Here is a 24,025-nt window from a genome sequence, read left to right as displayed (position 1 = left end):
TGTTACACTGTACCCAAGTTCTGTTTTCAAATAAGAATCTAAGCTTTTGCTAAGTAGAATTAACTTTATTCAACTGCATGCTACTCATTTGTATATCCACATATATTATAGCCAGTACTACAGAAAATTCTTAGATATAAGATAAAAGCTATTTTGGAGGAAAAATGAAATATTGGTGTAAACACACTATACAAATACATACTATTGACAAAACAGGTGCCACTTACCAAATAATTTTTCACATATTGCCAAAATTAATCATTACGACACTGTGTTATAGTTATTATCTTCAGTGTGTGTGTATATATATATGTGTGTGTGTGTATATATATATATATAATGCAATAAGGCACAAAAAAAGATGTAAGATTTTCAGGGTTATAAGAACCTCATCAACTGAACACAAATAGGTTGACCCCAAATTCAGATGTCTTTTTCATGAAATAGTCTATCCTCATAGTTCGCTGGCATAATTTGAAGCATTGAAAAACAGCTGAAAGTTTCAGCCAATGTTCAGTTCAGCAACTAAACTGCAAAAAGGTGCAAAGCACACGCATCCCTTCCCATCTGGAGAAGAGTGGGAAGCAGGGGCCAGGATTTGTTAAGTGAGGACTGTATGCCCGGTAGGGTATGCTCTCTATAATACTTCTCACATATGCCCTGAGAGGTTGGCATTATTATTCCCATTTTGCAGATGAAGAAACAAGGCTCAACAACATAAACAAAGATAACTAGTTGGTGGCCATTGGATCCCAAGCCACGAGTCGTCTGGCTCTTTCTCAGGAGTCTGCTAGCTCCTTCTAACTTACCACTTTTCCTCCGCTACATTCTGAAGGAATTTCTAAGCTTCAACTTCTTGGGCCCAAGATAGCTGAAGAATCAAAGTTTTCCAAAGTAGGTCACTAAGTAACAGTCACAGAACTCCTGATGGGAGGTCCCAGGTGTGTCCTTCAGGAGCCTGAACAGATGTTGTTGTCCCAGTAGATTTACTCCATGAACAAAGGCAGTTTGGCTGCATGGCTTAAAAACAAGGGATTTGCACTCAGTTGTTCTGCCTACAAGACTCTGTTCCACTTCCTCACCAGCTGGGAGGTCCTGGAAAATGATTTAAACTTTCTAAGCCTTGGTTCCTCAACAGAAAAATTCAGATGAGAATGCCAACTTTCTCAGAGTTATGTGAGGATTAAATGAGATATTGCATGAAAAGTGCTTAATGGAGTATCTGACTTCATGCACATTAAATTAATATTGAAACATAATGTTTATACTCACAACTTATTGTGGACATTTGCTTGTAGGACATGATTTGAAAGTGTCAGTTCCCAAGCTTAGTTTTCCCCTCACAATTCCTTCCTTACCCCATCAGCCAATTGTTCCTCTTGACTTGAACTTCTCTATTAACAAGTCACCCCAAAACCTGATTAACACTTGCCAGTCAATAAAATATAAAAGGAAGCTGAGGTCAATGACATATGTCACAGTCACTTGCAACATTTACATGATGTCCTTTTAGAAAATGTCATTTGTGGTTCTATAAAATACTTTAGAAGTGAAAAGCCCAGGAATGTATAAAATACCTACAGTTTTCTGAGCTCGTCCTGGATTATTTTAGCTTGAACATAATTTACGTCATTTAAAAAACTATCCAACAAGGGGAAAAAGAGAAACCCTAACAGTTCTAGTGAGGATGTGGAACAGGTGGAATTCCTGTCTGTTGCTGATGGGAATGGAAAATGTGGAGCTGCTGGGGACAACAGCTTGGCAGTTTCCTATATAGTTAAATACATAGTATACAACCCAGAAACCCTCTGTCTTGGTATTTATCCAAGTGAAATGAAAAGTTATATTCCATAAAACCTGCACACAAATGTTCATAATTGCCAAACACTGCAAACAATTCAAATGTTCACCAACAGGTGAATACAACTCCTCATTAAGAAGGAATGGACCAGGCACAGTGGCTCACACCTGTAATCCCAGCACTTTGGGAGGCCGAGGCGAGCTGATCACCTGAGGTCAGGAGATCGAGAGCAGACTGGCCAACATGGCGAAACCCTATCTCTACTAAAAATACAAAAATTAGCCAGTTGTGGCGGGGCATGTGTGTAATTGCAGCTACTCAGGAAGCTGAGGCACAAGAATCGCTTGAACCTAGGAGGCAGAGGTTGCAGTGAGCTGAAATTGTGCCATTGCAACTCCAGCATGGGTGACAGAGTCAGACTGTTTAAAAAAAAAAAAAAAAAAAAAAAAAAGGAATGAATTACGGGATACACACAACAACATAGATAAGTGTCAAATGCATCATGTTAACTGAAACAGCCAAATTCAAGGGGTTATATATTCTATGGTTCCATCTATTTGACATTCTAGAAAAGTAAAAACTGTAGGAATCAAAAGGGATTAGTGGTTACTTGGGACTGGCAGTGGGAGACAGGCTGACTACAAAAGGAATACGTAGGACTTTGGGGTGGGGGAATATATCTTGTTAGTGATCATGGTTCTATGACTATAACAATTTCCCAAAACTTACAATACTCTACACTGAAAAAGATGAATTTGTACATGTTATTTAAAAAAATAGTAATCTGGCAGGATCTAGAAAAAGCAATGCACAATCGAGATTTCAAAATCCAAGAACCTCCACTGATTTTATCAGAAGTAACTGGAAGCCAAAATTAATTGGATTTGTTTTTCTTCATTCAAATTCTTGACCCCCAAAACAGTGTAAATGATTATATATATATATGTGTGTGTATATATATATATATACACACACACATATATATAGATAGATAGCAATGGAATCAGTGTTGTTAAAAACAACAGGCAACTGGGCTGCTGATTCTAGCTCATGCTACGTGACTAGTCAATTAAACTTAGCATTCAGTATGACAGAAACAAGGAAAGCCTGTTTATTAAAGGTGATAAAGTAGAAGGAAATATATAATAATACATAGGAAATATAAGAATATTTCCAACAAACTTTAAATCTAATTCATGAACCTAGAACTTTTTTTCTCATCTATCCATTCCTTTTCTAATAGCTTTCTAGATCACAATATGTTTTCATTCTTCATATTTGTCCATCTGCATATACACTGTTGGATCAATGATGAAAATGTCTACTTATTCAGGGTCTGAAACAGCCAGGACCCTACTTTTCTTTTTCTTTTCTTTTCTTTTTTTCGACAGAGTCTCACTCTGTCACCCAGGCTGGAGTGCAGTGGCTCAATCTCAGCTCACTGCAACCTCCGCCTCCCAGGTTCAAGCGATTCTCCTGCCTCAGCCTCCCGAGTAGTTGGGACTACAGGCATATGTCACCACACTTGGCTAATTTTTGTATTTTTAGTAGAGATGGGGTTTTACCATGTTGCCTATGACTGGTCTCAAAATCCTGACCTCAGGCGATCCACCCACCTCAGCCTCCCAAAGTGCTGGGATTATAGGCGTGAGCCACCAAGCCCAGCCATGACCCTACTTTTCATCAATACCGTCGCCCACCCTCCCACACCATGAAGATGTTTGACATATCCAAGAGCAGCGTCCTACCAAATTCCAGGTGTTTATAGAAAGACAGAAGTGTCAGAGGCAGCCTCCCACTTTGGGTAAAACTAAGTTCCTTGTATCAGATCACAACAACGTAAGTGACCTCATCAAAATAAATAGCAGGTGCTTACACTTCAATACCAATCAAGCCTTCTTTCTCTTGATAAACCAACATTAGCTTGGTGAATGTCTCCGCCCTGATCTGATCCCTGGAGTATTTGAAAGTGAGAATGATGAAGGTGGATTCCTGTAGATGGTAAATACCTCTTAGGAAATACTTGGTATAAAATCATCAGTATAAAGCTAAAAAAAAAAATGGATTTGTTTTAGAATTTTAAAAATCCTTATCAAGGAAACAAAGGTATATTACCAATCGAGATTGATTACTCCACCCAATCACACACAGATCATCAAAACAGTAGTAGTATTCTCACCTAGGAGTTTTAGGAAGTTGTTTTGACATTTCCAGCAGAAAAAAATGTGTTGCAAATGAAGACATTCAGCTTTGGAAAACTATATTATTTAACCTACATTATCTTCTTTTCAAATTGTAGATGTTAAAAAAAAAAATCTTTTGCATTCTAAATTGCCCATAAAATAGACTTCAAAAGCTGGCCACAGTGGTTCACATCTGTAATCCCAGCACTTTGGGAGGCCAAGGTGGAAGGATTGCTTAAGGCCAGGAATTGGAGGCCAGTCTGTGTAATACAGTGATACCTCATCTGTGAAAAAAAAAATTTAATTAGCTAGGCGTGGTGCCACGTTCCCGTAGTCCCAGCCATACAGAAGGCTGAGGCAGGAGGATCACTTGAGCCCAGGAGTTTGAGGCTTCAGTGAGCTAGGATCCTGACACTGCACTCCCGCGTGAGTGACAGAATAAGACCCTGTCTTGAAACACACATACACACAAAAACAGACCTCAAGTTATTTTGATGCTCTTTTTTTTCCCCCAAAAGAAACTTGCAATTTGAGTAGGAATTTAAAGGCATTCAGAGAGACACTGTCTTCTTTTTAGGCTCACAGAACTGACTAGATTTTTATAAAAGGATTTCTGTTCAACTACAGAAATCTCCCTAAGAGGATATTTAAGTGTAAGTTGTCAAACATGACCCGCCCCCACCCCCAAAATGCATTTGCCATAATAGCACAAAGGAAGGTCAATGGAGATATATAAGAAAACAATTCTGGCGGGAAACTGCTATTCCAGTTTCCTGATTCCTAATAGAGGTATACCAAAAGTCAATGTTCTTGCAAAGTTAAGAAGTTCTTTTTTGTTTGTTTGTTTGTTTGTTTGAGGCAGAGTCTCGCTCTGTTGCCCAGGCAGGAGTGCAGTGGCGAGATCTCAGCTCACTGCAACCTCCACCTCCCAGGCTCAAGCAATTCTCTTACCTCAGCCTCCCGAGGAGATGGGATCACAGGCACACACCACCACACACAGCTAATTTTTAAAAAATATTTTTAGTAGAGAAGGGCTTTTACAATGTTGGCCAGGCTGGTCTCCAACTCCTGACCTCAGGTGATCCACCCGCCTCAGCCTCCCAAATTGCTGGAGAAAGTTAGAAGTTCAGACGAGTCTCGCTCTGTCACCCAGGCTGGAGTGCAATAGTGTAATCTCGGCTCACTGAAACCTCTGCCTCCTGGGTTCAAGCAATTCTCCTCCCTCAACCTCCTGAGTAGCTGGAACTACAGACGCATGCCTCCATGCCCGGCTAGTTTTTGTATTTTTAGTAGAGATGGGGTTTCACTATATTGGTCAGGCTGGTCTCGAACTCCTGACCTCGTGATCCGCCCAGCTCGGCCTCCCAAAGTGCTGGGATTGCAGGCGTGAGCCACTGTGCCCGGCCAAGTTAAGAAGTTCTTAATGTTGGTTTGTTCTCTAGACAGTTATACGCAGAAAACACCACTGCTTAATAGGAACCTGGATGTTTAACTCTTGGCATTCATATTTAAAATTATCATAGAAGAGAGTCAAAGCACCAAATAAAAGGTTGGCTCACATCAGTTATTCTCACATTATGCTACCATGGAAGCTGCACCAACGTATCTGTTTTACCATGCAAATGTAATTGCATAAACGTCTACTAAATGGTGAACAAAATGTGGCATAGCCATTGGCATGGAATAAACCCTAGTCAAGCAATAAAAAGGAACCAACTACAGATACATGTGACAACCTGAATAAATCTCAACAACTATTCTAACTGAAAAAAGCCAGATGCTAAAGACTATATATTATACGATTCCATCTGTATGAAATGTCCAGAAAAGGCAGATCTAAACAGACACAATAGACTAGGGGTTCTCTGGGGCTGGGGTAAGAATGGTGAGTGATTGCAAACAGGTCCCAGGGATGTTTGGGGAATGATGAAATGATATAAAATTGGATTGTGCTAATGGTTGCACCATTCAATAAATTTACCAAAAATCATTGAAACACTTAGATATATTTCATGGTACGTAAATTATATCTCCAATAAAGCTGTTAAAAAAAAAAAAAACAGAAGGAAAAGTAAGAATAACTTGAATAAAGATGCTGTTTTCCTCCAGGGGGAAAATCTAATTATAGTCATATTTTTCTAATTTATAGCAAAAAAATAATTTAATGGATAGATTTTTTTCCGTTTTAAATTTTTTGTTTATTAATTTTTGTCTCTAGATTATTGTCATCCATACTACAAGTTTAGTTTTTATTTAATTTGCATGAAATTGATACTTAGCTATTTCAAGTTAATATTTCATAGCATTAAGCCTGAAACACATGATTCCTAAGTTCTTCCCCAACCTAAACAAAAGAGAAAACCACTGACCAGAATAACACACAAGCTCCTCTATCATTTTTAGATTTGACTATTTAAATCAATTTAAGGAAATATGTGATTCAAAACTAATCTGGTTTCAGTCACGGTCGAAACTGAATGGATCATTGTGGTCTGTAAATCTATGGCCTTGACTTGGGGTGGCCTGGAGGACTCCAATGTAGTCAATTCCAGGAGGACAGAACTGTGTCTTATTTACAAAGGGATGTGTTTGGCCCAGACCTTCTTCCCCTCCCATCTGGTTCTCTCACACAGAACACAGTGCCCTCAATAAATATTGTTTTAGTGATTACATGAATAGGCCCACAAATTTACAGATGCACCAAATAGTTTCTAAAACTGAATGTACACACACACACACACACAATCTCTCTCTCTCTCTCGTTTTCCAAACCCACATAAATGGCTGTTTTTGTGCTTAGTAAATGACATTCATTTAAACATGTTAGTAAATTCATGGTACAATTTTGCCATTATGAAATATTTTCAATCAATAAATAGCCATATAATTTTGATGTAAATATCTCAGTTCAAAAGATGAGAAACTACTACTTTAAAAGACTTTTACATTCCCACCAAAATCTTCAGTTATTTCCCTTTTCAGTCATTATTCCAAGCAAACATACACCTCATTTTTCAGCTTTGTCTAAATCTAGCTTACGTTTTTTAGCTTTGGCCAAAATTTGGATTACAACTCACCTTCAGTGTTGAGCACACTGTAAACAAATAAGCTAACAAATAACATGCCCATCCGTAATTCACAAAATAGCATCAGTATGAATTTCAAAAGTCTCTTTCTAGTTAGGACAACGGATCAATTTATTTTGTAAATAACAAGAGGTAAGAACCTTCTTATGACGTTGGCCTTGTGACGTCAGCCCGGGTCCCAGGAAGTATAGTTGTTTTCATTCTTTCTGCAAACATTTGAGGAACCACACGGGGACACTCCCTGCCTTGGGCAGAAATTCCTCTGTGTCAAGGGCCTTCACTCAAACTGGGAGTGCGGTGGAGAAGGGAGTGGGCAGCAGGGGAAAAGCGTAACAACAGCACCAATTGTGTCTGCCAGGGTACCTGACACTCCTGCCCAGCTCACATTTCAGGAAAACCGGACTTCAGTAGCTCTGAATATTTAATAGCATTAGGTAAAATCAAAAGGACAGATTATCTCCTCTCTATCACAAACACAGAATAATTCCTTTTTGTATTCTGACACTTCATCCGATCTATATACACCAAGAAAGTAAAAGAGGTTTTGATTCCTAAAATAAAACAATTAGAATATAATGGGGAACAGACGCAGCTTCAGTTAGCTTCAGGGCTTGTTGCTTTTGCTGATCCTTATATTCAATTTTGTCTTCACTTCCAAAAAGGCTGAAAATTCACAGCTATGTTATCATTCAGTCTAAAAACTACACCTGTACAGTCCCATACTAGTCTTTAGTAAGATAAGAGTGTTCCTTTGTCTAGCTGCCTAGCACTCTGTAACTTCCAGCTCTAAAATCTCATGATGCCTACTCAACATGAAGGAAACGGTCAAGCAGTGGGCTGTTCTTTTAACTACACCTGCAGCTGCGGAAGCCCGGACAAATGAATGAAGACAGCCACCCTCATTCATCTCTGCTGTTTAAAAAATACGAGCGCAGTGACCTGTCAAAGTCACCACGCTGGAGTTCCCAGCTCAGGGCGTTTACCGCAGGACTTTTCTCCACAGCCTCTGAAATTAGCAGGCAGAAATCGCGGGGACCCCTGACAAACGGATTGTATAACAACCACCTAAATAAATAATCAGCTGTGCGCCGGGTTAAGTAGGGGTTCCTCTCTGCGGGAAAAAAGTAACTCTTCCCAGTGCAGAAGAAACTTCTCGCCCAGGAAATTCGAGCCCAGAACCAGGTTTTCAGGAAGGATTACCTCTTCACCAAGGACCCTTTTACAGGAAATGTCTTTGATGCCAGGAGCTCCGCTGGGGAAGTCGCTGGAAAGGCACCTGGACACCCACATACCTGGAGGGGATGCGGGGCCGCGCCGCAGGGACCCGGCCCGAAGATTCCTACCTTCGGACTCGCCTACCTTGGGGGGCGCCCAGCCGGCACTGGATCCCGGTGCTGCTCCTCCCCTGGGTGATCGGGTCCTGGGGCCAGGGTCGGTTGCCAGGGTCCTGGGCGTGCAGCCGCCACCGCCCGCAGGTTTGGCTCCGCCCCGCGGGGCGCGCCCAGGGCAGAGTCCGGCGCCGGTGAGGCTCCGGGGAGGAGTCGCGGCTGGACGCGCCCGCCCATCTCGGGAGAGCCAGGCTGTGACCCTCACACCCCTCGCTAGGGTACTGTACAGGCGGGCTCGGGGAGGGGATCGGCCGCTGCTTTTCAAGAAGTTTCTATTTGCACCCTAAGTTTATAAACTTTTTTGTTTTTTAAAGAATTTTTGATTTTATTGTTTTTAGTATAAATTTATGGCGTACAAGTGCATTTTTTTGTTGTTTTTTAAAAAAACTTTCTTTTGGAACTCAAAAAAAGTTGCAAAGATAGTAGAGAGAATCCTCTATATACCTCTCAGTCGGTGTCTCCTAATGCCTACAGCTTCGACAACCATGGCACATTTGTCAAAACTAAGAAATTCACATTGGGCCCGGAACGGTGGCTCACGCCTTGTAATCTCAGCATTTTGAGAGGCCAAGGCAGGCAGGAGGATCGCTTGAGCTCAGAAGTTCGAGACCAGCCTGGGCAACACAGCGAGACCTCATTTCTACTAAAAATATTTTTAAAAAGAAATTAGCATTGATCTGCCACTATTAACACTACTCCAGACTTGATGTAGCTGTCACTAGCTTTTAGGCTAACCCCTTTCCCTTTCAGGATCCCGGCCGGGATACCATGCTGCATTTAACTTCCTGTGTCCTTTGTCTCCTCTAATTCATAATAGTTTCTCTGTCTTTTCTTGACTTCGACAGCTGTAAGGAATTCTAGTAAAGTATTGTGATAAAGTATTCTGGTAAGGTATAGTTTTGTGGGGATACCTCGACACCCACTCATGTGGGTGTTGTCTACTGTTTTCTTCTCATGATGAGACTTGGGGGAGGAAAGCCTGCGAGATGAAGTGCCTTCCCCATCTCATCCTCTTTAGGGACGATGGCACGATGGCCACGTGACTTATCACTGGTAACTTGACCTTGATCCCTTAGTTAAGGTTGTGTCTGCCAGGTTTCTCTACTGCAAAGCTGTTTTTCTCTTTCCATACACTCTAGTCTGAATGGCATGACTCAATTCAACCCACGCTCAAGATGAGGGCAAGATTAAACTCCATCCCAGAGGAGGGAGTATCCATATATTATTATTTAGAATTATTCTGTAAGGAAGATTTGTTCCATCTCTCTTGTTTATTCAATCATTTATTTCAGTATTTGTTATGTCAATATGGACCCATGTATATTATTTTATATTCTTTGGCTAGAATTCAATACTACATTATTAATTTTGTTGCTCAGATGGTTCCAGCTTTGACCACCGGGAACTCTTTCAGGTTGGCTCCTGTGTCTCTCTGAAAGTTCATAAACTTTTAGGATTGTGGGAGGAAAAAAAGGTGTATTTTCTCCACCCCCCTCCTCAACATTTAACAGATTGAGAAAACTGCAATCCAAATCCTTCAATATCCAAGGGCTTTTCAGAATCTTCCTGGGAATCCTACAATTACTGATTCCCACCACAATTAGAGAGAAAAGTTATTTATTTATTTTTACTAACAGATTAACTTGTAGATTGTGACCCAATTGGAGAAGTGAAAGTTGATGGTTCTTAGGCAATTTTTTTTGTTAACTAATCCTTGTGGTTCTATTAAATAGATGTATGTATATTTACAGACAAATCATGTTGCAAAGATAGCCATGGATGTTTATTATAAGTTTCAGCACTGAAGAAATCCAGCTGTTGAGGATCATTTGTTACATTGCCTTGGTTCGCTCATGTTTGCATTTGCAAGTTGGTTCCATAAACACTACATTTCCTCCTTCTGAGCTTGGCTTTTGCTCAGCATTTGACACTGCCTGCTTTCTGAGACCTGTCCACCTCTCTTCCTGGCCTTGACCCTTCCTGGAGAAGGAAATCTACTTCTCCATTAGCTTGGGTTGAGCTGGGTAAACACAGGATGCAGTGGAGTACCAGTGAGTCCTCCAGAACTGCAGAGCTAAGTCATTTTCTATCTTTCAACTATTTTTAACAAAGATGGCAACAAAAATAAAAGTTAAAGGAAAACATTTCATACCTAAGTCTCACCATATCTGCTATGGACTGAATGGTTTGTGTTCCCCCATAAAAGTTTATATAATGGAATCCTAATCCCCAATGTGGTGGTGAAAGTGGGCTCTTAGGGAAGTAATTAGGTCATGAAGGTAGAGCACTCATAAATGGGCTTTAGTGCCCTTCTAAGAAGAGATAAAAGGCTGGGAATGGTGACTCATGCCTGCAGTTCCGCCTCTTTGGGAGGCCAAGGCAGGTGGATCGCTTGAGTCCAGGAGTTTGAGACCAGCCTGGGCAGTATGGCAAAACCTCATCTCTACAAAATATACAAAAATTAGCTGAGCATGGTGGCACACTCCCGTAGTCCCAGCTACTCAGGAGGCTGAGGTGAAAAGATCACTTCAGCCTAAGAGGTAGAGGCTACAGTGAGCTGAGAGTGTACCACTGAACTCCAGCCTGGGCAACAGAGTGAGACTCTGTCTCAAATAAAGAGACGGGGAGAGAGAGAGACGAGATCTCTGTCATGTGAGAACACAGCAAGAAAGCAGCTATCTGCAAATCAGGAAGCAGGCCCCCACAGACACCACATCTCCGAGTGCCTTGATCTTGGACTGCCCAACCTCCAGAACTGTGAGAAATAAATAACTGGTTTAAGCCAGTTTAACACCAGTCTATGATATTTTGTTACAGCCCCTGGAACTAACACAGTATCCCAGAAGAAATCGACAAGGTCAGAGATGAAGTTGAGATTCTTGTGTACGTTTCTGCGGGGAGAAGGGAGGCTTTAAGTGAAAGTGGTCATTCTAATTAGAAGGAAATCATAATTTTATTTCATCGTTCTGCAAATAGACTATTCCCTCGGTAACTATAATAAATCTTTTGTGGAGGGGAGCAGAGAAAACTCAGAATTCATGAGAGTGTGGAGTCACAATATATTGGCAACCTCCAGAGGGAAGCTCAGGAGAAACTATAAACTATTTATTAACTTAAAACTCCAGTGGTGTTTCTCAGAGGTTGGATATTGGGGGGTTAGGGATGAGGTGGGGATTGATGTTTATGGATTTCTCTTACAGCTGTTGCTTTGATTATTATTTTTATGACAGCATATGTACAAACCATTTAAAATTTTTCTAGAGCTGTATATCTTCTCACTTTTAAGATTATCCACATTAAGGAAAAGTATTACTATTACATAATGTTTGGAGTGGCTTTGGTTGGGTCTGATAGCGATTAGGTGGGGACTAAAGCATCCCCAAACCACCCAGGGTGCCCTCATTGAATAAATCCCTCTCCTACTCACTCCACTAAAAAGAGGGGGGATTGAGGGTGCAGAAGAAAGCAGCAGATGCAGTCTCCCCTCCTGAAGAACACTACGAATTGTCACCCACGTTGAAAGAGAGTCTAACTGTAAATCTAACACCCTGCCTTGTGATATTGAGAGCCTGTGGCTTGTGGCATTTGGACCCAGGCTCATATTTGAAATCGCTGTTGTTTACTTCTGTTCAGGGATTATTTGCTGAAAGGGAAAGTTTTGTGTGTATGTGTGTGTGTGTGTATTTAGTGCAACTTTATTTTATTTAAAATTTGCATTTAAAATGTATTAAAATTATTTTATTTTAATATTATTTTAAATTTGCATTTAAAATATATGTGTGTGTGTCTATACACACACACATATTTAGTGTAATTTTAAATGCAAATTTTACTGTCATTCCATCCTCTAACACATGCACATACACACACACACATACACACACACAAACACAAACACACACCATTCTTTAAAACATTTCATTGCCTCCCCATGAGCTCTTATTGAAAACCTAAACCCTTCCCCAGGGAGAGAATTTGCTCTGCTCTCCCCCATCCACCTCTCCTGCTTCATCTCTTGCCACATTGTTTTTCAACAAGGCTGGATGATTTGTGGTGTTCCAAACCAACTCTTGTTTCTTACCTTATTCCTTTTGTTGCTCTTGTCTCACCACCACCCTGACTCCACAGACCAGAATGTTCTTTCTCCTCCTCTTTGACCTGGAAACTCCTTTTCCATTTATTTCCTATGTATAGGGAAACCTTCCCTGAGCTCCCCAGTTTATGTTGGGTGTCCCACTTAGGTCTTCCCATAAAATGCTTGATGCACTGCATTTGCTTTTCTATAAATTTTCTGTAGGTACTGTAACAAATAACTACACTTGGCTGCTTATGACAATGCATATTTTTTGTTATAAAGTTCTGTAGGTCAGAAATATGTCATGGTACCAGGGTAAAATCAACTGTTCCTTACTGGAGCCTCTTGGGGAGAATTTATTCCCTTGCATTTTCCAGCCTTTTGTAGAGGCTGTCTCCATTTCTCCACTCATGGCCCCTTTCTACACCTTCAAAACCAGCAGCACACTTCCCCCTGACTCTGTCCCACTTTTACTTGTAAGGACCTTTGTGATGACATTAAGACCAACTACATGACCCAAGATAATCTCCCTATCTCAACATCCTCAACTTCATCACATCTGCAAAGTCTCTTCGCCACATAAGATAACATATTCACAGGGACTGAGGATTAGGACATGGACTTCTTTGCAGGAGGGCATTATTCTGCCTACCATACTTTTGTCCCCATAGGTCAGGTCATAATTCAAACATTAATTAGGTTTTGTTATGAAATATTTCATTTTTAAGGCACAAAATCAAGAAGGCTTTGCAAAATTATAAAGGAGGCATGCTCCCATCACTTTTTTGGTCATGCCTCTGCCTGCCTTTCCCTCCTGTCCTCTCACATTCCTGTGATGCCTCCATAACGCCACCCTAAGGAGTTCCCGGTATTGGATAATTTTCCAACTTCTTCCTCCTCTCCCATACCTACAGTCTTTCTACACTTTCTGCGACTTGTGGGAAGGAAAAGGGAATGCAAATATGGAAGTTACAGCATTGAAATTTAACTCTATGAGCCCCACAAGTCTTGCATTTTGAGCTCCGAGCTCATAATGGAGCTGATTGTTAGGAAAAACACCCTATACGTAATGTCTCTCACAAGCTTAGGACAAAACTCCATCTATTCTACACACTTCACAGCTGATATGCTAAGTGTTGGGGTCCATTTTACAATTTTAAATTTCAAGGAGTTTGCACTTTAAATGGGTAGATCACATATATGCACATAAAAATACCTATAAATGCACTTATGTAATAAGCTAAAATATTTTCAAGCAATAAATCATCACTGAGTATTAGTGAAGATACTAAGAACCAGAAAACTAAAAGAAAGTACTGACTTTAGTTGGTGTTCTAGGGAAGGCTTCAAGATTTGAGAATAATTACCACGTTATTTTGGGACAACATGGAAGCCTTTAAAGGTCAGACACAGTTAAAGGCACCAAAACAAGTCAACGTTCAGGCAGACTGAGAATCTACCAAGCAGATCAGTCTATCCAAACCACAGGAGACTAATGGGAGGTAAAGCAGAGAGGTGTAAGCAAGCCTTGAGTAACAAACAAGAAGTACAGGAAATACATTTTTCTTGTGCATCTCTGCTAAGAAAGGAAGGGAAAACAATATTGTAGGAACTGAAACTCTGGTTATTGAATGAGTTCATTTGTAAAATAATTAGCCAACGCTATCAACAATATATGAATGTCTACTTGTATATACAAGTCTGTCTACACAGGTGAATCTTTTTCTAGGACTCCTTTCACATAATAGGTACAGAAACCAAGACATAACCAAGAGTGATATTCAGCATATGCACCTATGGATTGAGCAGTAGTACTGACCAATCAGAAAAGCTGCCAGCCATAATAGACAATTGGTGAGTATGAACCCAGGTGAACCAGCAAAAAGTCAGCCCTGAACATCATTATTTAAAATGATTGCTGCTCTCTTAGCAAAACTAAATATCCTGTTGGAAATGCCTTTTCAAAGCACCCAGTTGGAGTTATTAAGTTCTGATTTCTGAAGGCTTTCTTTCTGTTGATGAGCTTGGTTCACTTTATCTTAACAGTAGCTGGAATAATAAATAACAGTTTTCTCTGCACTGTGATCCCTTACCCCTAAGTAAAGAACTCATAGAGAAAGGTGAAAGAAGACATGAAGGTTGAGATGTATATTCTAAATTCAGGTATTTCTAAGTTTGGAGGAGGGACGTGAAGCCCAGGATAAGGCTGTAGGAAGGCTGTGTGAGACAAGCTTATTGGTTATAGGTAGAGCCTAAATTTCAAGACTACTTGTCTTTGCTATTTGTTCACCTTCTCTCCCTTTATTCTCATGCTATCTTCAGTTGGTAAAGACAATTTCAATATTAACTTCAGAAGCTCATGTTGGTTTGTTTTTATTTCTTCAGCTGGAATAGAAGAAATCTTACTGTATTCCCAGGCCAAACAAGATGAATTTTCTTTAATTATCCAGTGTTTGAACCTATCCACACACTGTAGTGAAAACCATAACTTTACAAAATATTCGTGCTTGTTTTTAAAGCTATTCTCTAACAGTCTATGGGATTTTGTCTTTCTATCCTTTTTGCAACAGCAGTGTTTTGGGGAATAATTGTGGTTTGATACCTATATCTCTGTTTCTTGTTTTTTGTTGTTGTTGTTTTTCTCTTTGAAATATTATCTTTCTTGATGGTTTGGTGAGTGGATGGTATCAAAATAAAAATTTTGGGAAAAAAAATGTCTTCATGTTAGCTCAAGTAATCGTGGGGAGTTAATATTAGGGTCCACATGGCAATAAGGAAGATGGAGAGCTCATCCAGGTCCCAAAGCAGGAACCCTGCAATGGCTGAGACTCCTGGAGACTCGATAAGGATGGAGGAGTTTTAGGGTTTCAGCAAGAGTCTGGGGATCCTCCCTCTACCCAGCATTAATGTGGCATCTCTGCTTCTATGAGGATGGCTTCTGGTGTCTTGCTACTATCGAGTGGCTTCCTTACCCTTGTCCTGTGAATCTTCAGTGGCCATGAAGTGTCATGTAATGCAGTATTCAGATTAGCTAGTTGACCTTAGGCAAGTGACATAGCCTCTCTGGCTTCAGTTTCTGTAAAATAATCTCTAACTTTCATGAATCCTTGCAACGTCAGCCATGGCGCCTTACTGCTAGATTACTCTTGTTCTCATCAGTTTGAATTTTTGAGAAGGAAGATCTGATTAAACCTGCTTTTTCCTCTTTAGGATGAGCTATTCACAGATCACCTCAAAAGTCACAGGCCGTGCTTTGGCTTGGCTGTTACTGGGATGGGTGCCCATCACTTTCTGTCTGTTTTCCAAGACTTAGTAACTACTTGGTGGTTACCCATGACAGAGCAAATGCCTGCCTAGGGCCCCTCCCTCAACAGGGACTGTGAGTGTAACAAGCCCTTCAAATGAAAACTAGGGCTGGTGGGCACCATAACTGTGGCTTCAAGTACAAAGAAGATAAGGACTGAAGCCAAAAAATTCAACTTGGGTCCAGGAGGGGGCAGGTGGCATCTGGAGGAAGAATTAGAGTCTTTAAGAAAATCACTAAAGAAGGAAAGAAAGAACACAAAATTTTAAAAAACTACAATTCTCTCCCAGCTGTTAGGAACTGCATTTCTCTTTTTTAGCTATAGTTAAATGCTTTAAATTATTACCTAAGTAGGTAATAAATCTCTACATTTATATATCTGTGTATGTCAAAATTCACACACATATAAACATAGATTAATAAATTATTATACTAATAATGCACAAAACTAATAACATTAGAATTTGGGGTTTTTTTTCTGTAAAATGACCAAGTTATTTTATGCTCAGATTGGTAGAGATTCTGCAGAATTTGTTACTTTTTGGTACTTTTTGAAATAGTCTTTAGTCATTTTTAAAAATAGTCCTTGCTTTTGGAAGTAAAACTACATTCCTTATCATCGTTATTGTTATTGCTGTATATTTTTATAATGTTGCCTACAAACCTATTTTTCTTTAGATATTTATGATGTTTGTAGGATGTCTATCTTCTTTAGCAATTATTTTTTATTTTGTCTTTCCTAAATTCAAGCCTCAAATTCAGAATAATGAATCCATTAAGATGTCTTTCATACCTCAATTGTCTTTGGGTTTCTTAAAATGGACATTAGGTAACACTAAGATGTATTTCTTTACCCTACAAAAGAAAAGGCAATAGAAATAATTGGATTTGAATAAAATTACCTAAATTTTAAGTAAGATACTTGGTCTGGTTTCATACTGCTATAAAGATGCTACCTGAGACTGGGTAATTTATAAACAAAAGAGGTTTAATTGACTCAGTTCTGCATGGCTGTGGAGGCCTCATGAAACGTATAATCATGTCAGAAGGTGAAGGGGAAGCAGGTACCTTCTTCACAAGGCAACAGGAGAGAGAGAAGGAGGAAGCTACCAGACACTTATCAAACAGTCAGATCTCGTGAGAACTCACTCACTATCACAAAAACAGCATGAGGGAAACTGCCCTCATAATCTGATCACCTCTCACCAGGTCTCTCCCTCAACATGTGGGGATTACAATTCGGATTACAATTCGAAATGATATTTGGGTGGGGACACAATCAAAGCACATTAGTAATTCAAAAGACTTTTGCAAGCTCTTTTCTTCACCAAACTTATGATAATTCAAAATAATGGACAAATCAAAATGAGAATTACCTTCCTAGACTAATTATACATAACACATATATACTAACAAATATCTTTTTATGATTATATACTTTTAAGTTAAAATCAAGCTCCTGTTGAAGCATAAATATTGTAACAATAACTGTCTATGAAAATATTTTTACTAAAGGATTTTAAATTCACAAATCATTTTCTCTTTTTGTTTACAGAAAGTCTGAACAAGCACTGGAGGTACTGAGTCATTTACAAGGAATCATCAGAGGTCTTTTTGCTTCTGTTTTGTTTGTTTTTGTTTTGAGATGGAGTCTCGCTGTGTCACCCAGGCTGGAATGCAGTGGTGTGATCTCGGCTCACTGCAATTCCACTTCCCAGATTCAAGAGACTCTCCTGCCTCAGCCTCCCAAGTAGCTGGGATTATAGGTGCCTGCCACCACACCCAGCTATTTTTTCTATTTTTAGTAGAGACGGGGGTTTCGCCATATTGGCCAGGCTGGTCTCAAACTCCTGAGCTCAAGTGATCAGCCCACCTCGGCCTCCCAAAGTGCTAGGATTACAGGCCTGAGCCACCATACCTGGCCCTTTTTGCTTCTTTAAGTCTTTCATTAGGTCTAGAAACCAAGGCATCTCCTCCTTATCTAAAAGCTATAGCAGCAATAGCAAAGAGTATTTGTTTTTTAAAATTTGACTCAGTGGATTTAGTCCTAGGGTTTCCACAAAATGTAACTGTAATAGGCCAGTCTTGCATTGCTATACAGAAACACCTGAGACTGGGTTATTTATAAAGAAAAGAGGTTTAATTATTTCACGGTTCTGCAGGCTGTACAGGAAGCATAGCAGCTTCTGCTTCTAGGGAGGCCTCAGGGAACTTGCAATCATGGCAGAAAGAGAAGTAGGCAAGTCATATGGTGAAAGCAGAAGTGAGAGAAAAGAGGGGAAGTGCCACACCCTTTTAAACAACCACATCTGATGAGAACTCTGTCACTGTCATGGGGACAGCATCAGGGGATGGTGCGAAACCATTTGTGAGAAATCCCCCGCTCTAATCCAATCACCTGCCACTAGATCCCATCTCCAACTTTGGGGATTATATTTCAACATGAGATCTGGGTGGGTCAAATAGCCAAACCATTATTAGTAATATTTCTCAGTTCTACACAGATTCTCCGATTGTCCTACTGACTGAAAACATTCAGCCATTTATATAGCTCGTTTCTTGACCTCCTATGAAATATTGTTCATTGCTCTTCACACATCTCTACTCATTACTCCAACACTCTACACCCAGTCTTTCTCTTTCCTCAACCTAAGGAGCAGGAACTCACCTCTCCTGCACAGAGAGACTTCTTTGAATAATGCTGATTAAATTTTGTTTGATGACAATGGTTTATACTTAAAAAGAAAAAGTAAAAATTGCAGAGTGGGTTACATTAGCACAGATGTGTATTTACCCTTAACATATTAGCTTCTCCCAGAAGGCAACATAGTTCAAATAGTTCGATTAATTCCATTTGCCTGGGCATGCTGACTGACAAAAGATAAAACAGCAAGTATTTATACTAATAACAGATATGATTTGAAGTTGGTAGACTGACATTTCCTGAGGCTATCCTTGCTACAATGGCCAGTTTGTTTACTTCAGAGACTTTCCAGCCTGCTTTGCAGAAATTATATAATTCTATTTAATGAGTCTGCCCACCTTAAGGGGTCAATGTCTTATTTGTGTGGTTCCCAATAGAATCTGTGACCCTCTGTTACTACTTCTTAAGAAAGTGTGATTTCTGCTCTAAGCTAGTTTAAGTTTAAATTCATAACCCAAGGGAAAGTTTATGTTTTAGCAATCACTTCTTGCTGTCCCTTTATAAATTTTAGAGGTTGATGAACGGTTCAGGACCAGGCTAAAGGAGAAAAGCATCCAGGTCTCTAGAAAAGGCCAGCTGAACTCTGGGACATGTTTTCATATCCTGGGATGATAACTGAGGCCTCTGCTTCAGAGTCTAATAAAATAGTGGGTGGCCCTTTGGTTTCTCACATTCACCTAGCTGATGCAGCTGGCTGATGCATCTCTTTCAGATTCTTAAATGCTACTTTACAGCCATTGTTACACCAGAGGTTTGAATAATTCATCCTGTAACAAAAAGAACAGAAGACACTAACCTTCCCCTAACTACAGGCGACATTCGCTGGACAACCTCCTGATCAGCAAAATCATAGCAATGGTTAAATGCTCTATATCCTCGATTAATGCGCCGTGGTCTAATATTGCTTACCTTTGGTCCAAAATGGGACTAAGAAAAGAAAAAGCAGCCCCTGACAGTCAGGAGATAGCATGGTATTATCAGCTGGCCTTGGCATTGCCAGGAGAAAGGAAAATAACAGGCCAACACCATTTATGAGCATTTATAGGTAAATCTCTCAGACAAAATATTATCAAATTGATTCTAGCAAGATACAAAAGGGGTAATATAACCCAACCAAGGTGAACTTGTTCCGGGGTTGCAAAAATGGTTTAACTGTTAAAAATCTATCAACATAACTCTTCACATTAAGAAAATAAAGATGTGAAATGAATCATTTCAAAAATGGAGAAAGGACTTTTGCTAAAACTGAATACCTGTTCATGATTAAAAGACAAAACTTATAACAAATTTAAAAAGGAAATTTCCTTAATTCAGTGAAGAATATTTACAAAACTTTGTAAAAAATATCACACTCAATGGTTCTCTAATCTGAGATCAGAAATGAGGTAAGAAAGCTTCCATCACAGTTTTTGATTTGTTTTGTTTTCGAGATAGAGTCTCACTCTGTTGCCTAGGCTAGAGTGCAATGGCACAATCTCAGCTTACTGCAACCTCCACCTCCTAGGTTCAAGCGATTCTCCTGCCTCAGCTTCCAGAGTAGCTGGGACTACAAGTGTGAACCACCACACCTCACTATTTTTTTTTTTTTTTTTTTTTTTGTATTTTTACTGGAGATGAGATTTCACCATGTTGGCTAGGCTGGCTTGAACTCCTGGCCTCAAGTGATCCACTCGCCTCACCCTCCCAAAGTGCTGGGATTACAAGCATAAGCCATTGTGCCTAGGCCCATCAAAGCTTTATGCAATATTATATGGGAGATCCTCTCCAGTGGAGTAAGGCAAGGAATGGAAATAAAATGTATAAATATTAAAAAGCAAAAATTATAAGTGTCATATACAGATAACATGACTATATATCTGGAATGTCCATAAAAATCTATAGATAAATTTTTTAAATTAAGAAGTAAATTGATCCATGTTGCTGGATGCATGGTTAATATACATACACACAAAATTCATCAATTCTACTTCTGTAAAAATGCAATAAATAAGCAGAAAATGGCAATTTTTAGAAAGATACAATTTACAATAGAATTAATAAACAATAGCATAAATAAAATACTTGGAATAAATAAAACCAAAGAAATGCAAGGCCTCTACACAGAAAACTGTAAAACAAGCTGAGCCAAACTGCAGAAGGCCCAAAGAAAATGGAGGGATATACTGTGTTCATAGATTGGAGCACTAATTCATAAAGTGGAAGATGTACTGTCAAAAGGCCAGTTGTTTCTCATATTGATCTCTCCAGATTTAAAAAATTACAATCAACATGATGACATTAAGTTGACAAGTTATTTATTAAATTTATATGGAAATGAAAACATTCATAACAGTCAAGACAAATTTGAACAAAAATGAACTAAGTTAGACTTACACAATCAGATATCAAAGCTTAATAGAAAGCTATGCTAATTAAGTTTGTAAATGGCCCAAAAATAGACAACACCACAAACTGAGTAGGATAGAAAGTCTAGATAACCACATATATCCAGTCACATGATTTATAAAATGAAAAGAGTTATACTATAATTGGAAAAGACTTTTTTCCAATTATAGTGCCAACAACTAAGAAAAAAATGAATCTTGCACTCTACTTCACACCATACATGTATATTAATTCCAGCAGCATTGTAGATCTAAATATGAAAGACAAATCAACAAAACTTCTAGAAATTAACATAGAAGAATATCTTCACAATTTTGGCATATGCAAACTTTCTTAAATAGGATACCAAAATCACACACTATGAAGGATAAGATTAACAAATGTTACTACATTAAAATTAATAAGCTCTGTTCATTAAATTAGATCCAGAGAATGAAACTTAAGTCACAAAGTGGTATAACATACAGTTAAATACTGTATAGAAATTAGAATCAATTAGCTCTTCCTGCACACAACAGCACAGGTGAATCTTGTAAACATGTTAGAGAAAGAAGCCAGACACAAAAGTGCACACGTTAAATAATGTCATAATATAAAGTTCAAAAAGTGAAAAAACAAATTTCTGGTGTTAAAAGTCAAAACACTGGTTACTTTTGGGTGCACAGTGCTTGGGATGGGGCAAAAGGGAGTCTTCTCTTCCAGGGTGCTGGTACTATTCTATTTCCTGATTTGGGTAGTATTGACCTTATAAAAACATTTCACATTTTACCTAGGCTTTTTGTACATTCTGTATGCTTGTTATACTTCACTTAAAATGTTCAACAAAAATCAAGACAATCTTCTCTTAGTCCCACTTCCTCTACCAGTTACCTTTCCATTTCTTTGTACTATATATAGCAAAACTCCTAAAAAGAGTTGTTATTACCTCCAATTTCTGTTTACTTACTGTCTCTTAAACCCATTCCAATCAGGCTTCTCCTCACCCCCCTCCCCACACACACACCTTATACCAACAAAATTGTTGTTATCATGGATACCTATGATCCCCATATTGCTAAGTCCAGTGGTCACTTCTCAGTCCTCACTTCACTTCACCTGTCTGCAGTATTTGGTGCAGTCGTCTCTCTATCCCAATAGACGGAGATGCCTTCTCTTGGCTCTCAGGACACCACTCTCCCAATGTTACTCTTACTTCCCTGGCAGTTTCTCTCAGTATCCTTTGATGAGTCCTCCTCGTTTTCCCAAACTCTTCATTTTGGAAAGTCCTAGCCACTCAGTACTTGGTCTGCCTTGCCCCTCCGTCTAAGCTCACTTCCTTGATTAAATGCCATTTATGTACTGATGACTCACAAACACAAATCTCCAATCTTGGGCCTCTCCTCTGAGTCCAGACTCATGTTTCCAACATCACCACTGGGATGTCCAACAGACCCTTAAACATGGCATGTTCAAAGCAGAACTCATGATCTTACCACAAACTTGCTCTACCACAATCTTCTTCACTGGGTAGATGGCAAACTTTATAATTCCAGTCATTCAGGCCACAAAATCTTTACATCATCCTGGAATTTCCTCTTTCTATTTCCCATATGTTTCCTATTCTACCAGTCTATGAGAAAATGCTATAGGTTCTACCCTCAAAACACATCCATCCCTTCACTACCACCCTGGAATAAGTCATCATTGTTTCTAGCTCAAATGACAATAGCTTCCTAACTAGTGCCCCTGTTTCCACTCTTGCCTCCTTAAAATCTATTCTGGATCATTGCTAGAGTGATCCTCAAGAACATGAATATAATCAAGTTACCTGTGCAAGGCATCCCCATTTCTCTCCAATAAAAGCCAAAATTCTTGCAAGGATCTGCAAAGACCTGGTCCCTATTCCCTCTCTGCTCTTGTCTCCTCCTCTCCCTTCTCCCCCACTCCCTCCACACTGACTCCTGGCTATTCCTTGAGTGTGTCTGGCAGGCTCTGGCTTACACTCTTTGCATCACTGGTTGTTTGCTATGCCTGGAATATTCTTTGAGTATCTATATGATGAATTCCCTCACCAATTTCAAATCTTTGTTCAAACACCACCTTGGTGACATCTTTCTGATCCTCTTATTTAATGCAGAAGACCTCTTTCCACTGTACACTGATCTAGTTTTCTTTCTCATTTTTATAAAGAACTGATTACCCTCTAACATCCTAGGTATTTCTTTGGGTGTTTTATTTGCTGCCTATTTTCTGCCTTCCCCCGCCTTTGTGTCCACTGGTACATCTTCAGCAATACCTGGCATATAAGATGTACTCAATAGTGTTTCTACAATGAATTAATTTGTGAGATTAAAATAGCAGAAGGAAGGGTAGGTTTTAAAGGAAAATTGAGTGCTTCTTTTTAAAACTTTATGTCTAAAATGCTTCCCAGATATCCAGTTGCAGACAGCTAACAATTACTTACCTCAATGTATTAAAGTTCTAAACTGGATACAAATAGATATATGAATTATTAAATGTAGAGGAAAATACAGAATGGATGAAATAATCTAGGAAGTGAGTACAGTTGGGAAATAGTTAGAAAAGGATGTACCAAAGACTGAGAAAAACAACCAATACATTTGGAGAAAGACTAGATGTAGGTAGCTTTGAAATTTTGTATTTCTTGGTAAATTTCATGATGCGATGAACATAGAGGAAGTCAAGTAGAAATCCAACTAATTAATTAGTGTGACTGGTACATAAACATTTAAAGCTTATATATATATATATATATGATGTTTTCATGATGATGATCTGTAAAATAATAATTTATTGAAACATAAAGATATTGTTTAGGACAGTTCAAACAGGTGACCAGTTTCATACTTGGAAAGAATCTAATTCTCTTCCTGTTCCTAAAAGCAGATAGTGAGCAAAGGTCACAGCTTATCTTTACTAGTAAGTGTCCCCTTTGTGTGCACACGATTTGTGTGTGTGGTATCAAGCTGTCACAGATGCACAGGATGTAGCATTTCAGGTGCCTCTGGAAACAGAAGCAGGCATCAGGGCCTCAAGTGTCCACAACTGACCCTGAAATTCTCCCTAGGTGCCTCGCCTACCCCCTCCTGTCCTGTATCA

The 24,025-nt window shown here is 39.3% G+C and overlaps 1 protein-coding gene across 2 annotated transcripts in view; it reads right to left on the bottom strand.

Moving 5' to 3' along the window:
• The window catches only part of CCDC68 (coiled-coil domain containing 68), a 57,347-nt gene extending 48,801 nt beyond the window's left edge, over window positions 1–8,546 (bottom strand). For both annotated transcript variants that reach the window (XM_008014023.3, XM_008014024.3), the window contains exon 1: window positions 8,430–8,546. The gene's annotated coding sequence lies outside the window, so the exon portion shown is untranslated. The remainder of the gene's footprint in view (window positions 1–8,429) is intronic.
• Window positions 8,547–24,025: the final 15,479 nt, after the last annotated feature.

This window comes from Chlorocebus sabaeus, chromosome 18 (genome assembly GCF_047675955.1).
Source record: "Chlorocebus sabaeus isolate Y175 chromosome 18, mChlSab1.0.hap1, whole genome shotgun sequence".
NCBI classification, from domain to species: domain Eukaryota; kingdom Metazoa; phylum Chordata; class Mammalia; order Primates; family Cercopithecidae; genus Chlorocebus; species Chlorocebus sabaeus.
Note: the sequence above shows the minus strand (reverse complement) of the source record. Positions and strands in the feature narration are given on the sequence as shown.